At 45.9% G+C, this 18,573-nt stretch overlaps 1 protein-coding gene across 5 annotated transcripts in view; it reads left to right on the top strand.

Annotated features, from left to right (window-relative positions):
- The window catches only part of SRGAP3 (SLIT-ROBO Rho GTPase activating protein 3), a 262,356-nt gene that overhangs the window by 147,854 nt on the left and 95,929 nt on the right, over positions 1-18,573 (top strand). Inside the window, exon 1 of one of the 5 annotated variants that reach the window (XM_043588003.1) lies at positions 15,365-15,369. The exons of the other annotated variants lie outside the window; for them this stretch is intronic. The gene's annotated coding sequence lies outside the window, so the exon portion shown is untranslated. Of the gene's footprint in view, positions 1-15,364; positions 15,370-18,573 lie in introns of those variants that run through there. 5 annotated transcript variants of the gene reach the window in all.

Genomic DNA, 18,573 nt, shown 5'->3' with positions numbered 1-18,573 from the left:
GGGTCAAAAGTTTGCTCATTTTTAAGACTTGTAGCAAAGTGCTTAGTTGTTTTCAGAAAGGTTTTACCCGTATAAATGCCCAGAAGTCAGGTGTGCAGGGAACAGTCACTTGTATGCGCCCTGAGGCCTCTATATCCCAGGCCTCTCGCACAGTGCCTGGCAGACAGTAGATGATGTGCGTAATGTTTGTAGAACTGAACCCACCTTTGTGAACTTCAGTGTCCTCTCTGTAAAATGGGCTGGTCCTTTGGCTTCAGCGAGCCTCATCTTCTGTGTCCTATCAAATGGTTTTAGGGTCAACTACTTCCCAGTAGTACATGTGAAGGACAGGGAGGCATTGACCAGGGTGTGGTCTCTGGGTCCAGAGGTTTTAAATTTCTGGGTTCATAGGTTCACAATCCTGGTTCCATCATTTATCAGCTGTGTGTCTTTGGGTGTTGTTACTTTAACTCTGTGCCTCAGTTTCTTCATTTGTGGGAGATGAGGATAAAAAGACACACAGGGCCTTGGGGACGATTAAGAGAGTGTTAACTCTTTAAAAAAAATAAAAAGGAAAAAACAAAAATGACTTTGGCACGGGTCATGATCTCGTGGTTCATGAGTTCGAGCCCCGTGTTGGGCTTTGTGTTGAGAACGCTGAGCCTGCTTCGGATTCTCTGTCTCCCTCTCTCTGCCCCTTCCCCTCTCTCTCTCTTTCTCTCTCTCTCTCTCAAAAGTAAACATTAAAAAATTTCTTTAAAAAAGAGGGTGTTAGTCCGAAGAAAGACACGGTCAGTAAGTGTTCAGGAAAGCTGGCTACCACTCTACCAACGTGAGTGTTATTACCAAAATTATTGAGCTCATCTTACTAGGAGCCAATTTTAGGGATTAGGTGACCTGGGATTGCTAGAAGCACAAGGAGGAGAACAAGTTGATTTGAAATGTAATAATCTCTCTGTGGTCTGTATTTGGGTTGTCCACTTCGAGGACAACTTCTACAGCAAAACGGTAATCACAGGCTAATTCCCTCCCACCACACAATATGTGCCGGTCCCCTCTTGGGGCAGTGTTTATGAAACGTGGTCTAAGTTTAATATTTGTGTGAGCAAACATAATTAGGAAGGTAAATACAGTGCAATAAAAAAAAATCACAGTGCTTTGCAAAACCAAACAGCTGATTCCGATCACTCGGTCTGGCCAGAAGCCCCCGCCTGCTGCCAGTGTCACATCTTTTTCCTGGGTGGGAGTGACTCACAGAGAAAGGGTCATCAGGGCCGTTAGGAAATGAAGGGTCTTTTTCCTGACTGAGCCCTGGGACAAGTGAGATAAATCTTTTCAGTTCTCATTTAGGCTGACAGCAGCCTCACTGGTGATGGAGGTTAACAGGGTAGAAAATAATGAAAAAATGTCGACAGCTGAGCTTCTGGCTGCCTTGTTACCAGGCCTGTGCCTGTGGAACAAAGGAAACGGCCTGGCCCCTGTGGGCCAGGAGAGAGCCGGAGAAGAGTCTGGCTGGCTGATTTAGCACAGCGCGGTCCCTTTGTGTCACATCAGTTATAGATAATCTCGGCACGGAGGCTGCACTCCTTATGTACTAATAGATCCCACAGACCTCCAGCAACGGTGAGGCCGTCTCTGGTCAGACTGGGGAGTGGGATCGTCATTCACTCCATCTTACTAATGAGGGGGTAAAGCCTGAAAAACTGCCAGAGAACCCAGACTTGTCCACTTTGGGCCCATTTTCATCACCGGCAGGAAGCAGTATGGCTGGGCTTTTGAAGTTTGTCTCAGAACTGCCCCTCACTGACTTGTGAACCCGGGCCAATCTCTGAGCCTCAGTTTTCTCACCTAGGAGATGGAGATGGTGACAGTGCCCACTCTAGGGGCCTGCTCTGAAGAGCAGAGGTAGGCCAAGTGCCCAACACAGGCCTGGCATCCAGCAGGTGCTCATTAAATGGTGGCTCTCTAGTGACCCTGAAGACTGGAGCCTCCTCCCTATTCCTGAGCTGGGTCCTAACACTCGAGGGGATGTTCCTTCCCCACCCACCAAGCCATGAGCTGCTCATGCATCTGCAGGAAGGGAGAAGCTTCCAGGCCAGCTGTCCTTCCTGGGTTTGGGTCTGGGGCAGCTGCTCTGCCTACCAGGTTCTCGCTGACTCAGGGTACTCTTTGACTTAATAACTTACCTTCTCATGATTCTCCATTTCCCCTTGCAGTGCAGTCTGTTCTTATGACTAGAAGCAGCACTTCCCATTCCACAAGCCATCCTAGGATTCCTGCGGGCAAGTGGACATATGCACACAGGTGGCCCTTGCTTTAAGTATGAGATAAGGATCCGGTGTAGCCAAAGGAACTGGCTGAGACCTTAGAGGTCATCCTGTTGGTCAGAGCTTTTATGGTTGTGAACAACAGAAACCCGACTCAACTGACTTGAAGGAGGAAAGGGACTTACCAGCTCTCCAGAGCAAGGCTGGCTTTAGGCATGGGGGCTTCAAGGGCACAGAAGAACTTCCATCTCTCTGCAGCTCTGCTCCAGTTTTCTCTGTTTCCTCAATTTTTTGGGGGGTGGGATGAAGGACTCTTTTACAGGAAGTCTCTCTCCATGTGGTAACCACATGCCCCCCCCTCCAGGCTTACATCCCCCCTGCATCAAGCCCCATGGAAAGTGAGAGCTCCTTTCTCCCAGAATTGAGTCTTATAGGCTCTGATTGCTCAACATGGGTCACACCAGCGTTCCTGAAGCTGCACCTGTGGCCAGCGAGAGGCAGTGCTCTGACTGACCAGGCTCAGGAAACATCCCCACCCCTGAAGCCACGTACACACTCAACTCCACCTAACCCATGAACATAGAATGGGTGGTTCCCCTGAAAAACTGGAGTCCTCTTATAAGAAGGGAGAAATAAAACAACAGATGTCCACTAGGCCTCTTTTCTAGTCCCTTTATCATTCTCTGCAGGAGCTGGCCCTCCCTCTGCTAGATGTCCCTAAGAAATGGTATTCATTACCTCTCAGGATAGCTCATTCCATTTGGGGACAACCACGATCAATAGAAAGTTCTCCCCAATGTTAAAGTAAAATCTCAGTGTTTATACTCACGATCCTGTCACGTCCTGAGGGCCACATAGACCAATCCACGTGGAGACTTGTCAGTTGCTCGAAGATAGAAATCATGACCACCCAGCCAGATCTTTCCCACCTCTGAGTAAACACCCCAGGTCCCTTCAGTTCACCCTGTGATTTGGTTTCACACTTCCCCCCCACCTAAGTCATGCCCCAGGCTTCTCTGACCTGCACAAGTTAACATTCAGATCTATTCAGAATACTCCAGGAAGGTTTGAAGGGCTAAGAGTAGAACAGAGCTGTCTAGACACATTCTTTCTAATAATGAAACTTATGCAGACTTTTGCCTTTTTGACCTCAGTCTCTTCACATGGTTGGCTCCCTCTGAGCTCCCTGCTTGAATCCCTGGTATTTTTATGCCAGCTGTTTTTTTAAAATCTATCTTTTGAAATCTGTACTTGCGTTTCTTTATATTTGGTCTTTTCAAACTTCATCTTATTAGATTCTGCTCAGGGCATCTGCGTGGCTCAGTTGGTTGAACATGTATCTGACTTTTGATTTTAGCTCAGGTTATGATTCCAGGGTCATGGGATTGAGCCCCATGTCAGGCTTTGTGCTGAACATGGAGCCTGCTTGGGATTCTCTCTCTCTCTTTCTCCGCCCCTCCCTGCCCCTCTCTCTCTCTAAAATAAATAAAAAGTTAGATTCTGGTCTAATGGGATAACTGTTTTCTTTAAGTGGTTTTTCAAGCAGCAATATGGTAACTCTTCTGAGAGGTCCTTATTCCTCCTCTGTGGGGAAACACTTTTATAACTTCTCTATGTCTCCCTCTGTGTTCCCTTCTTCGGTGTGTCAATTCTTTAACCTCATGTTTGATTCTTCTTTACCTTCTTAGTGGAGAGGTGGAAAGTGGGTCAGACGCTTGAGGATGAGTTCACAGTGGGTGACCTTTGAGTTGGGTATTGAAGGATGAATAGGAGTCTGCCAAATGGAGAAAGGACGTTGGGAGTTCAGTGTTTGGAGAAAGTCAAGAGCACAATGGGTATATCACAGTGGAGGTCCAAGGTAACTCAAAAGGGAGGCTGCAAAATGGCAGTCTTCAGTTGAATTTGGTTCTCAAGGATAATCTGCATGGCCCTCATTATGTTAAGAAAAATAAAACCAATATTTCGGGGCGCCTGGGTGGCGCAGTCGGTTAAGCGTCCGACTTCAGCCAGGTCACGATCTCGCGGTCCGTGAGTTCGAGCCCCGCGTCAGGCTCTGGGCTGATGGCTCGGAGCCTGGAGCCTGTTTCTGATTCTGTGTCTCCCTCTCTCTCTGCCCCTCCCCCGTTCATGCTCTGTCTCTCTCTGTCCCAAAAATAAATAAACGTTGAAAAAAAAAAAAATTAAAAAAAAAAAAAAAAAGAAAAATAAAACCAATATTTGAAAATTGTAGGAGTTCACATAAAAACCAGGACTTTGCATTTTTAAGAAGTCCTGTCAATATCAGATCCCCATAGGTAATTCTTGGTTGAGTTGGCTGGGACTGAGTAGCTGGTAGCCCCTATAGGCAGGGCACACTCTCCCCACTGCCCCAGGGTCCTTGCTCTCGTCTAGTGTAGCATACCTGCTTGGCTCCTTTATTTTGCCTCCCTGGCCCCTTCGTGCATTTGAATTTGCGGCCTCAATTTTAAACATTATCTACCAGTGATTCACAAATTCTAGCATCAGAAACACCTAGAGGTCTTGTTAAGCAGATTGCTAGGCCCCACTGCCACAATGTCTGATTTAGTAAGGGGAAGAGAGGCCTGAGAATCTGCATTCCTAACAAGTTCCTTGGCGATGCTGATGCTGCTGGTCTGGGGACCACACATGGAGAATAACTGACCTCCTTGTTTCACAGATGAGGAAACTGCGGCCTGCCTCTGGTAAGCACAGCATCTGGCCCCAAATGCAGGTTTTTCCACTCCAGGTCCTGTACTGAATCTACTAACCCCTGCGGAGCACCAGTGGTGGTGGGGGGGGGGGGGCGTCCATCTGCATCCTGCCTGCTCTCCCTTCCTGCCCCTACCATGTTTGAGACTGGGCATTGAAGCCCATTCATTCCATTTTCAGTCTCAGCCTCCTTAACAATAGCCATCCATTATTCTATGCTCCGATGCCTGCAGAATTTAATTACTTGCCTGGCCGTGAAGTGAATTTGATTGTTGGGAGCTGCGGTGTTCTGGAGGAAGCACTAATGAGGAAAGACTCTCAGCAGAGAAGAGAAGGCATCTGGGGGGCTTGTGTTTGAAAGCAGCCATTCACTGTGTGGCAATAGGTCTTGGTCTTCAGTGAGCTTTTTCGTTCCCGCCTCGAAGATGTCCGTCGCATTTCATAAATAAATCAGGGCTTTTGTGTCCAATAATTGCCTTGCTTTGTAACCAAGATCAAAAGCACCAATGGCCTTGGATTCAAAGCCAAGTTTATTTTTTATTTCGTGGTTGCAGGAGAGAGTGAGGGTTTGCATGCTGGAGGGTCCAGCTAGGAGGCCTACATGGAGACAGAGCAAGTGGGCAAAGTGCCAAGGGAACGAGAAACCCTCAGCCAATCTCCACTGGCTCCCACGGAGATGAAGTCGTGAACACTCACTCTGCTAGTACAGCCTGCTGAGCTGGTCACCATCAGGCATTCAACCCCCTCAATAAACATTTATTAGTGCTATCATGACAGTAGGCAAACAATAATCATAGAAAGCAAACAGTGAGTGCTTACTGTGTGCTGGGCTCTGGGCTAAGCACTCCATAGATACTTAATTCTTAAATCCTAAGAGCAAGATGCTGTCATCATCCCATTTTACAGATGAGGGAACTGATGCTGATGAAGGTGAGCTGGAATTGGACTCCAGATGTGTGTGATTGGAGCCCATGTTTGGTGTTAGACAGGTGGTGAAGAAGATAGATGAGTCAGACACAGTGCCCTCTTTCAGGGAGATCACACTGTAGAATGGAAGCAAAGACAGGTGTGTGGCTGTGATTCAAATGTAGCAGAGAGGGATGTTGGTTCAGAGGGAGGAGGACTTCTAATCTGGGCTGGGGGTTGGGGCTCAGGGAAGGTTTTATGTTGGGGATGCAGCATTTGAAGTGAGTCCTGAAAGATTAGGATTTATCCCAGTTTGGGTTCCCCAGGAAGATGATTGAGAGTGATTACAACACAGGGGTATATTAGCAAATGTTCTTGGGGTTTCCACCTGCAGAAGGAAAGGAGGGAAAGCAGGAGTCAGTGAATGGAGAAGTTGGGCTGTGGTGCAGTCACAGCTAAAGCCTCAGTTGACTCCTTGGGGGAGCTCAGAAGCTGGGCTGGCCCTTCTGAGTTCTCCTGAGTAGGGGCAAGGAGGATGGACCTTTACCTTTTTGGTGCTCCCAGAAGGGGGCATGGTCTTAGGCAGACCTAGGTCTCGGCTAACTGCTCTTTATCCAAGGTAGTTCCTGTCTGCCAGCAGCCGTCCACACAGCTGGGGATTAAAAGGGACTGAAAGTGACCTGGGTGGCACATCACCATACAGATATGCAGAGATTTGAGAAAAGTCAGACATGGGATTCCAGACCAAAGCAAAGGCTGGTGGACAGAAATGTCTGGGTCCTGTATCACGAGCTGATAGGTCAGTGTTGCAGTCCAGTGCAGTGGTTAGGGCTGTGAACAGATTCCCTGGCTCAGTCCCTATTTTGCCACTTTCTGACCATGTGAGTTCATTTTCAAGATGAAGCTAATAATAACCTCCTTCATGGGGTTGTTGTAAGGATTAAAGAAAGATTATATAAAACCACTACCTGGTACACAGTAAGTAATCAATAAATATTAACTTTATTAGGATGGTTATTGGGGCTTTGAGAAAGAACACAGTGAGACTTAATTTTGGAGATGGGATGAAGGAATATTTTATTCAGGGCATACAGATTAAACAAAGTGTCAGAAACAAGAAAAAGTATGCTCAGAAAGCCACTCACTGATTAGTTCTAAATCATGGTGGCCTTGTCTCTTCTTTTATAACCTCTTATTTCTTTTTCTTGCCTTATTATATTGGCTAGGACCTTCATCTGGTACAGTATGGAGGGATATGGGAGAGAAGTGGTATTCTTGACTTTTAAAAGGCATGTTTCTGGGGCGCCTGGGTGGCGCAGTCGGTTAAACCTCCGACTTCAGCCAGGTCCCGATCTCGCGGTCCGTGAGTTCGAGCCCCGCATCGGGCTCTGGGCTGATGGCTCAGAGCCTGGAGCCTGTTTCCGATTCTGTGTCTCCCTCTCTCTCTGCCCCTCCCCCGTTCATGCTCTGTCTCTCTCTGTCCCAAAAATAAATAAACGTTGAAAAAAGTCATGTTTCTAAATTTTCACCATTTAAGACAAAAACTCTTAGCAAACAGGAATAAGCAGAAAACTTCTTTAGCCTGATAAAGGACATTTACCAAAAGCCAACAGCAAATATCATACTTCCTGTTGAAGAGAATTCAGCAAGATGGCTGGTTGCAGAAATTAATCATATTCCTGTGTGTCAGCCGGGTCCATTAAAAAATAAGAATGATTGAAGATTAATGCCATTAATGCTACAAATTAGCTGCATCCTAAAAGTTTCAATAAGTGATGCTTTCATTGTCATTCAGAGATTAATATTTCATAATTTCCATGGCAATTTCTTCTTTGACCCATGAATTATTCAGAATTGTGTTTACTTTAGTTTCAAAGGTTTTTTTTTTTTAAAGCTTTATGCTTGCTTTTAACTTACAACTTTATCACAGTTGATAAGAAAATAAGGTCTGTGGGTTATATTTTTAAATTTTTGTTGAAGCATTGGCCTTATCAGATATCAAGAGCTCCTCTAAAGTGATAGTCAGTAAAACAGGCAGTTCTAGAGCAGTGCTAGGTAAGCTGACTAATGGGACAGAACAGGACTTTTTGCAAATGAGAGCACAGTACATGACAGTGTTGCATTACAGATTGGTCGGTAGATTCCACTGGTTGTCATTTTGGGGGTTATTTTCGGGAAATGATTTTACACATACACACACACATATTTTTTTATATGGAAAAATGAGACCTCTACCTTCATTCACAACAATATATTCTAGGTAGATTAAAGCACTAGAGGTAAAAAGCAATACTTTAAAACTGTAGAAGAAAATGTAGGAGGTTATATTTAAAACCCTGGAGATAGGAAAAGAAACATAAAAAAGAAGGTTTCTTTTGCCTAAAGGAAACATAAGAAAAGCACAAACTCTAAAGAAAAATATTGACAAAGTCCATTATGTTCGAATAAAAAAAAATCTTCCTGCAACAACAAATAAGTAAAGAGAAAACCAAATGAGACACAGTTTGACTCCCATTTAGATTGGTAGGACAGTCCTAAGTGCTGACAAGAAGGTGGGGCAACAGGGAGCTCTCATGACCTGTAAATTGGTCCAGCCCCTTTGGGGAACAACTGGGCTTAATGTAGCAACAGTGAAGAAAGAGGTATACACCCTGTGACCCAGCAATTCCACGTCTGAGTATAATCTAAAAATATTCTAGTATATCACACACACACACACAAACCTTGTAATAGGGTGTTTGCTGCAATAGTGTTTATAGTAAAGAAACAAAAACACTTAAATGTCCATCATGAAGGGGATGGCTAAATAAACTATCTATAGTCATTCAATGGAATAGCATACAATCCTTAAGATGACGGAACTAGATGTGTATGTAACAATGTAGATAAAACTGGAAAATGCAACATTGGGTGAAAAAAGCAAGCTAAGCTGTGATATTTTTAAACAATTTAAAACAAATTAATAGTTCATATTGTTTGTTTTTGAGTTTTTATTTATTTATTTAGAGAGAGCACGCACGTGTGCGCATGAGTTGGGGAGGGGTGGAGAGAAAGGGAGAGAGAGAATCCCAAGCAGGCTCCACACTCTCAGCACAGAGTCTGATGTGGGGCTCGAACCCGTGAACCATGAGATCATGACCCGAGCCGAAGTCAGATGCTTCACCGACTGAGCCACCCAGGCGCCCCTAGTTCATATTGTTTATAGTATTAGAAACCTGTGTGACCTAAAGGTATGCAAAGGTGGGCTGTGGAAGGCACACTAGCTGCAGAGTAGCAGTTGAGGAAGGAGGGAGGAAGAAAGGGGACAAAGGACGCTTCAGTGGTATCTGGAACATTTTGCTTTCTAAGAGTAGTTTTGGAGCGAAAACAGAAAAATCTAATTTGGGTGGCATGTTCATGAGTGTTTGTTATCGTTTTCTCTACCCTTGTGTATGTTTGAAATATTGGAGAACTGAAATAAAGGTGGGGGGAGAAAGGCCAGTTGGAGACAGATTGAAGAAGCCCTTGGATGTCTGAATAAGTTGGGATTTATTTTCTAGACATTGGAGAATCACTGACGGTTCTTGAATGGCGATGACGTAACCAGAGCCAACTTTAAGGATGATTGATGTGATATATTTGATGGCTTTGAAAGAGAGATGCTGGACTCAGGGAGAGCAGTTACATGTTATTACACATACACACTAATACGCAGATTAGTGGTGAAGGGATGGTAGGAGCCTGGGTCAGGGAGGGTGCTATGGGAATAGAAAGGAAGGAAAGGATGGATGGATGAGTAGACGGGTGGGTAGGTTCACGAGTACATGGGTGGGTGGATGGGTGGACATATAGACGGGTGGATGGGCAAATGGGTAGAAAGGTGCTGGGTAGCTGGCTACAGACATTTAAAAAAATTTTTTAATGTTTATTTATTTTTGAGGGGGGTGGTGCAGAGAGAAAGGGGGACGCAGAATCTGAAGCAGGCTTCAGGCTCTGAGCTGTCAGCACAGAACCCAACACGGGGCTCGAACCCATGAGCTGCGAGATCATGACCTGAGCCGAAGTCGGTTGCTTAACCGACTGAGCCACCCGGGTGCCCTGGCTACAGACATTTTTGAAACGCCAAAGCAGTCTGTATTACATCCTGTTCACAACAATGCAGATGAAAAAAAAGATCAGATGATAAAATGACAAGGAGGGTAAAGTGATGTCTCGGATCAGTGATGCAGCAGTAATACGTGATTAATAATATTTTGAATCTAACAAATAAGCCTGACAACATTTGTATTCACCTCGAAGATCATCTAGAGAGGGGAAAAAAAAAAACAGCTCAAAACTCAGTGGCTTCAGGTTTTCATAGATACTGGTTTTTCAGAAAGATAGCTTTGTCATGCTCCCCTTCCCTCACTACAAATTTTTCTCTCCTTATCTGTAAGAGATTCGTGGCAAAAAAAAAGAAACAAAAAATGTAGGTCGGCATCAGGGATGTAGTCCAGAAAGACTACTGAATATGTTCTGTTTCCAGAGAGACTCAGGTCAGCATTCCACCGCATCTCCTTCTGCCTTGACCTGGAGGCCAGGGGGAGGGCAGGGACTTGGCCACAGATAACGGGAGATTCTGCAGAGTGGCCCTGGGCACTGTGTGTTATCTGATATTTATGATGATCTAAAGCAGAGCCTTGTAAATGTCACTATGCTCTTCATACTAAAGGCAGAGGAGTATCCATGTTTTATAATTATTTGGGAATGCTTGGGGAAAAAAATTCTTAAGGCACATAGAATGCTAATTCTCCCAGTGGGGGCAGTAGAGTGGAATGTTTGAGAGCATCCCATCTGCCAGCTCTATGGTCTTGGGCATATTACTCACCCTCCCTGAGCTCCTATGTCTCAGTCTTTAAAGTAAGGTTAATGATAGTGCCTCCCATAAAGAAAGGGTTGATATTAGGCTTAAGTGAGTGATTATCTGTAAAGCAGGCATCACTGGGCCTGGCACATGCTGAGAGATTCATGAACAATAGCTAGTATTGTTCACTAACAGTGTTGTTGTCATTATCTATACTGACAAGTAGTATTAGTAATAATAGTACTGGGCATTATAATTAACAATGATAGCAAGTGTTATTAATAATAATACTTAGTGTTACTAGTAGAGATCTAGAAACTCCTAGCCTGTCAGAGCGCTTGTTTGTAGTCATTCCAAGGTATGCTTGGACTTCCTTAGACCTGTTTTGTTAAGCATTTCTGAAAACGGAGGCCTTCAGTGCAAACAGCATGCCAGAGGGATGCTGGAGAGTAATTACAGGGGGAGGAGGGTGACATTGCTGAGCTCCTGGGCATGCATCGGTGGGGCCCACTGCTGCCAAGAACCTCTGATGAGCAGTCCCGGGGCCTTCCTGCTTCCTGCAATCTGGTATCCCGGCTCCGGCAACAGGGGGAAGAGTTCAGGGCTCAAGTGTGCATTCCAGCTTCTTACACAAACATGCAGATGACAACATTTGGAGCTGCAGCAACAGGAGACATAGACTAGTTTGGGAAGGGGAGGAAAAGCAGGGAGGTGTCCAGGAGCAGGGACAGGAAGATGATAGGGAAGAGGGGAAGAGTAACAAGGGTCCGGATGGAAGTTGGGGGAGAGACTAGGCTATGGCTGTTGTTTGGGGACAAGGGGCTGTGACATGGCAGAATGCCCACAGCCCACCTACTGGCAAGTGAGGACACAGCTAAGAGAAACAGCCAACTAGCTGTCTAAACTGCTGTTTCCAGGGCTAAGCTGACCTTCCAGGACAAACTGGAGAACCCCCATTCCTCTGAGACACGCCTTTTAAGCCTTTGCTTGGGAAATAAATGCACAATTGCTCTGGGAGATGGCCAGTGGTACATATATCATGTATTTAAATAGGGAACATCTGTGGGTCTCAAGTTTTGTTATTGCTTAGAAAACAAGCAGGAGCGTGGAAACAATGTGGGATTTACAGCTAAAAGAGCCAAAACTTTTGTTTTATTTAATTTGTTTCCTATTGTTTGCTTGGAACCCCAGAACTAGGAAAGCCATGAACTGTCCCCAAAGGTAACCCAACATGAGAACATCTAGTCGAGTAGAGGGAGATGAGCCTTTGCTGCTGTAGCACCTGACAAGGTGCTACAAGAGAGGCCTTAGAGGATAGCTGAGAGTTGAGGTGGCCTCCACCTCCCTCTCTGCTTTAATGTTTTCTCGAGGATTGTTTCTAATGGTCTCCTTCAGAGAAGTGGAGGGAGATTTGTCATTAAAACCCAACATTTTAGGGGCGCCTGGGTGGCTCAGTCGGTTAAGCGTCCGACTTCGGCTCAGGTCACGATCTCGCGGTCCGTGGGTTCGAGCCCCGCATCGGGCTCTGGGCTGATGGCCCAGAGCCTGGAGCCTGCTTCCGATTCTGTGTCTCCCTCTCTTTCTGCCCCTCCCCCGTTCATGCTCTGTCTCTCTCTGTCTCAAAAATAAATAAACGTTAAAAAAATATTAAAAAAAAAAACCCAACATTTTAGGATGATCTTATTTTTCTAGGCACGAAGGGTGACATTAGCACTGGAAATGACCCACCTGTTAGTTTGCCCTTTAAAAATAGAACCTTTCAAATACAGCTCATGAAGGCCCGGGACCTATGGTAATAATTTTTGAGGGCTTCCCCCTAAAAGTTCAATTAGCCCTGCACTGAAAACTAAATCAGGGGCACCTGGGTGGCTCAGATGGTTAAGTGCCAACTCTTGATTTCGGCTCAGGGTATGATCTCACGGTTTGTGATTTCGAGTCCCACATTAGGTTCTGTGCTGACAGCATGGAACATGCTTGGGATTCTGTCTCCCTTTCTCTCTGCCCCTCCCTCGTTTGCGCGCGCTCTCTCTCTCTCTCTCTCTCTCTCTCTCAAAAAAAAAAAAAAACTTTAAAAGAAAACTAAATCAATCACCCATGGCAAGATTTTCAGAGCAAAGAAAATTGATTTCACTCAGGAACTGTTGTGTCAAAAAAATTTTTGCCAGTTGGTCCCATGTTGACATGAATGCATGGGTTGTTTTCGGCGGGGGGAAAGATTCAAAGATGGCCACTTTTTACTGCTTTCTGGTTTCCTATTGCTTCTGTGTATTAGTTAGCTCATAGACAGGCAATTATAGAGCTCCTTCTATATGCAAGTCTTTGTGATCAGAACTACAGGAAGTCCCAGCCTTTAAGGAGCTTATGCTTTGATTGGTTGAAAATTGTTCCTTTTGTAGGGACTGTTTGAAAGCTTGTGCCTGGTGGAGGGTTTCAGAAGACTGTCTTGCTCTGTGGTCATTCTGGTACATTCAGACCAACATAAGCACAGATGACATCAGTATTCTTTCACATCAGCGAAAATGACAATTTATTGGATCCAATAACTGAGAAGGTCTGGATAGAAGTCTTGTTTAGGCTTCACTAGATCCAGGATGCAGATGCTGTTGTCAAGGCCTGGACTCTCCTTGTGATGGACAAGATGACTGCAGGCAGCCCAAGATTCCTGATATCCTAGCTTAGCAACCCCAGAGGAGAGAGGATCTGAGAGTATGGTTGTTAGAAAGCTCCCAGGGAAGATTCTCATTGGCTCCGCCTGGAATATGTTTCTCTTTCTAACCCAATCACTAGAGACAAGCACTCTGGTCAAACTGGGTCCCATGACTGATGGACCATCTTGTATGACTTTGCAAGCAGGGGTCAGTCCCACCATGTCTCATCTCCTGTTAGAAGAAGAAGAAGGAAGGGAGAAGTGAGAGGTGGTCATCATGGATGATTTGTTTCTTTTGTATATATATTGTATATATTTTGTATATATATATATATATATAAAATATATATGTATATGTGTGTGTGTGTGTGTGTGTGTATATATATAATTTATTGTCAAATTGGTTTCCATACAACACCCAGTGCTCATCCCAACAGGTACCCTCTTCAATGCCCATCACCCACTTTCCCCTCTCCCCCCACCCCCCATCAGCCCTCAGTTTGTTCTCAGTATTGAAGAGTCTTATGGTTTGCCTCCTTCCCTCTCTGTAACTTTTTTTTCTCCCTTCCACTCCCCCATGGTTTTCTGTTAAGTTTCTCAGGATCCACATATGAGTGAAAACATATGATATCTGTCTTTCTCTGCCTGACTTATTTCACTTAGCATAACACTCTCCAGTTCCATCCACGTTGCTACAAATGGCCAGGTTTCATTCTTTCTCATTGCCAAGTAGTATTCCATTGTATATATAAACCACATCTTCTTTATCCATTCATCAGTTGATGGGCATTTAGGCTCTTTCCAGAATTTGGCTATTGTTGAAAGTGCTCCTATAAACATTGGGGTACAAGTGCCCCTATGCATCAGTACTCCTGTATCCCTTGGGTAAATTCCTAGCAGTGCTATTGCTGGGTCATAGGGTAGTTCTATTTTTAATTTTTTGAGGAGCCTCCACACTGTTTTCCAGAGTGGCTGCACCAGTTTGCATTCCCACTAATGGTGCAAGAGGGTTCCCGTTTCTCCACATCCTCTCCAGCATCTACAGTCTCCTTATTTGTTCATTTTAGCCACTCTGACCGTGAGGTGATATCTCAGTATGGTTTTGATCTGTATTTTCCTGATGAGGAGTGATGTTGAGCATCTTCTCATGTGCCTGTTGACCATCTGGATGTCTTCTTTAGAGAAGTGTCTATTCATGTCTTCTGCCCATTTCTTCACTGGATTATTTGTTTTTTGGGTGTGGAGTTTGGTGAATTCTTTATAGATTTTGGATACTAATGGCTGATTTGTTTCTAACAGGGCAGATGGGCCAAGAAGGACCAGGCTAAGGGAGAAGTAGGCCTGCCCACAAGTGGGGGCAAGGGCCAGGGATGCAGATTCCTGCACAGGTGGTGAGAAAGTATATTGGACAGGCACGTGGTATCCTGCCAGAGGGCACACCCTCCTTCGTACCTCCTCTGTGGCCTGGACTCATTGCTGTTACAGCATTGCAATGGCTTCTTTCATCTGTGTGCCTGCATCTCATGCTAGGCCCTCTGGAAACAGACCACAGAAAGACATGACAAGTGCCGTCTTTGGAGTCAGACCAACCAAAAGCAGAACCCTGGCTCTGCCATTTCCTAGCTATGCAGCCTAGAGCAAGTCGCTCAACCCTTCTGAGCCTCCAGCCCTCATCTGTCAAGTGGGCACAATAGTACCTACCTTAAAGGTTTTATTAGATAGTGTATGGAAGTGGCTTTGGACAGTATTCAGCAAATGAAAAATACTTCATAAACACTAGCTGCAGTTGAGAAAGCGGGAACCATGTCTCACTGAGCTCTGTGTCTTTGGCGCCTAGGTGAGGGTGGTATCTAGTAAGTGTTTTGTAAGTGCTCGTGTAGATTGAGCTGAAACTAGGTGAGGAGTTGGCCATAGACATATAAGAGGAGGTAGTTCAGGCAGGAGTGTGGGTATGGGGGGCTCTGAGAATCCACAGCACTCAATGATGTTAGGGTCCACGGGGGAGCCAGGAGGTTGGGTCTTGGGAGCCAGACTCTTCAGTGGCCTTCAAGTGTTAGGATATGAACAGGGCATTTGTTAAAAAGGTTTTTTTTCCTAGGGTCCAATTTAGCAGGTCTGGGATTGCCGACCTTGATGAATGCCAGGGGTTCCAATGGCTGCCCCTTGAGAGACCCCCACTGGCTGACGGGTCTTAAACCCAGATGCCTCCATGGGCCAGGTGGGTGACGTGGGCAGGGAAAGGGAGGTGCTGGACACTGTGGCCAACTGGAGAGCATAAACCTCATGTAGAGGGGCAGCCATCCTTGAAGCAGGGACTCAGTATTGCTGGATCTCTAGTTTTGCAAGAGAAGCTGAAAGTCAAGACTTTTAAGGGGGAATTTCCTGATTTTTTAAATGCTGAGAAATAAGTCAGATATTTGAAAATGCCAAAAGGCCAACTAAAGCATGTCTGCAGGCCGGAGATGAGTGGCCACTTGGAGCCCTTGATCTGGGGCAGTGGCTCTCACCCGGGGTGGTTTTGTGTCCCAGGGAACATTTAGCCATGTCTGAGATGATTTTTCTTGTCACAGCTTGGGGTGTGGGCGGGGAACGCTATAGGCATCTGGTGGTTAGAGGCCACGGATGCTGTTAACCACCTTACAGTGCCCCAGAAGGCGCCCCCACCTTAAAGAGTTATGTGGCCAGAAGGGGAGTTTAGCTGGCATTAGCAGTGGGCAGAGGAAAAAGGCAGGGCTGGAGACACCTGCCACCTGATTTTTTAGACTTATTTGGGTCAGAGAAACAGGGCTCTGCCCTTTCAACCCCAAGGAGCCAATGGCTGCCGTGGCTGGCCCCTTGTTGACCAGGTATAATTGTTCTCTACACTGTGTACAGTCCCTGTGCATGATGCAGCCTGCCACCCCCCAACCTCTGCAGGCATGAAAGTCATGCTAGAAATGCGGATGAGTGCGAATCCGTTGCCACTTGAGTCCCCAAGGGCTGGGTGTGATGGTCTGTTAGACATTATCAGGGTTTTGGCCTCCTGTTCCTGGTGGAATGTTTGGTTTGGGTTCCTCATTCAGTCATTTCTGGAACTGTAGTTGAGAATATTTCCCTTCCCAACCTAGCAAAATAAAATGTCTTTGAGTTCTGCACAGCTCAGTAACTCTTGGCCAAGTGCTCGCTCTGGGGCCAGCACAGTGCTTGGTGCCCAGGGGGAGACAAGCAGAGACTCGGGCAGGTTCCATCTGGAGGCTTACCGTCCCACTGAGAAAACACAAGAAGCAGCCCTCCAGCCCTCCCCATGCAACCCACCCTCCACGTGCCAGTGTCTTCATCCTCCTGAAGCACAGTTCTGGTCGCCACTCTGTCTCACTCAGAAACCTGTGGCTCCCAGTTCCACTCTAAGCGACCTGGCCCAGCCTCCATTTCAAGCTTATTATCTGCAATTCTGTTGCCATGCTCCTCTCTTTGCAAATCACACTTTTCCCTTGTCCTCAGTCTCTTGCCCTCACTCAGGCTGTGACCTAGAATGCCATCTCTGGCCATTCATGCAAAGTGAGGTGGCTCTGGTGGTACTCCCCACCCCCCGCCCCCATCCTCTTCATCACTTCATCCTGCATCACTTCATCTTTCACTCTTTATGGCCCTTTCTGCCTCCTGCCTTAGAATTATTTGTCTTAACCCTTGACGCTACCAAACTGGGAGATTCTTAAGGGAAAAGTTAATTAAAAATTCAACTTTACATTCCCTTTCTGGGCGACTTGCTAGCCTTGCCTCTGGCATCCATTGGGTGTCGACTCAGCCTGTGCTACTGTTTCCCAAGCTCTTCATCTATGCCTGGCAGGGTGCCACCCAAAGTGGCTACCTAAAGTGTCATCTCTTTGTATCCTCACAGGGACTCTGGGACACTCATGACATCGCCCTACATTTACAGGTAAAAACCCTAAGGCTAGAGGAACTTTTACTTCATTCATTCGTAGATTCATTCAACAAAATATGTAATGAGCACCCACCATGTGACAGGCTCTGTGGCATTGCAGGGAGACAGGAGTGGGAAAGTAAGATATTGCAGATTGGGAAACCCAGAAGGCAGACTTTGAGACAGCTGAATTTAGCATCTAGCAAAATGACAAGGGAGCAATCTTGGGGTCCACACATTGGGAAGGAAAGGGAGGGGGCAGTCATGCTGAAGGCAGCCTTGCTAGAAGGCTTGGAGAGCTCTATGGAAAGTTCTAGAGATGGAGCAGCCCTTCAGAGCTGTCCCAATTGGGGGAGAGGCAGACGTCTATGCCCACCATGCATTTATCTTTGGACAGACACAGGCCTTCAGGCCTTGGAAGGTCACATTGTCTACTGAGGCCATCCCTGAAGAGTGCTCCTGGCTGGGGGCTGTCTGCTGCTAGCCCTCCCAGCAGCTAGGATATCTGAGCATCAAACATCAGAGGGAAAATCTCTTTGTGCTCATGGGGCTTACATTCAAGTGGGGGAAACAAATGGTAAATAAATTGACACATAAACAAGCAAGCAAGATCATTGCACTTCCCTTAATAAGTGTCAAGAAGGACACAAACAGGTGCTTATTTTACACATGGGGAAGCTGAGATGCCCAGAGGTTAACTGGCTTAAAGCCTCATTTCCAATCCTGGTCCCTGGCTCCAAAATTCAGCCCTCTCTACTGTGGAACCAGACCTGTGCTAATCATATAGAGCCTCATAAGTTAAGCTAAAGACCTGGGTCTTGATTTTGATTGAGGAGGCTCTGGAGGGAATAAAAATACAAAATTATACTGGCATAGGCATGCAGAACTGGGGACAAGAGTTAGGGGCTTAATTAAGGCACAGTTTTAGAAATCTGGGTCCTGCAGTGATGATGTGCTTGTTCTGGGACTTGTGGTCCTAGTTACTTAGGTTGCCTTTGACTGCAAGCAAAAGAAAACCATAGTTTAAAGTGGCTTAACCAGCAAAGTCCCAGAAGTGGAAGTTCACTTGGAGGCAGGCTCTGGGTTCAGTTGAACCAGTTTCTCAGGAGGTCATGAAGGAGCCAGGTTTCTTTTGTTCTGCTACCCAAGGTTTCTTCCTCTTCTGGTCCTAAAATGCCTACTGGTAGCAGCTGGAGCCCTCAGTAGAAGAGCTAAAACCTTTCCTGAACCATCTTTGTCCTTCCGTTCTATCCAGTTAAGTCACATGTTTAGCCCTGGGCTAATAGTGCATACCAGAATCCAGAGTCAGCTTCCGTGGAAGAACTCAGCTGGAAGAATCAAT

Source organism: Prionailurus bengalensis, chromosome A2, assembly GCF_016509475.1.
Source record: "Prionailurus bengalensis isolate Pbe53 chromosome A2, Fcat_Pben_1.1_paternal_pri, whole genome shotgun sequence".
Classification (NCBI taxonomy): Eukaryota; Metazoa; Chordata; class Mammalia; order Carnivora; family Felidae; genus Prionailurus; species Prionailurus bengalensis.
This window is presented reverse-complemented; position numbering and strand designations above follow the sequence as displayed.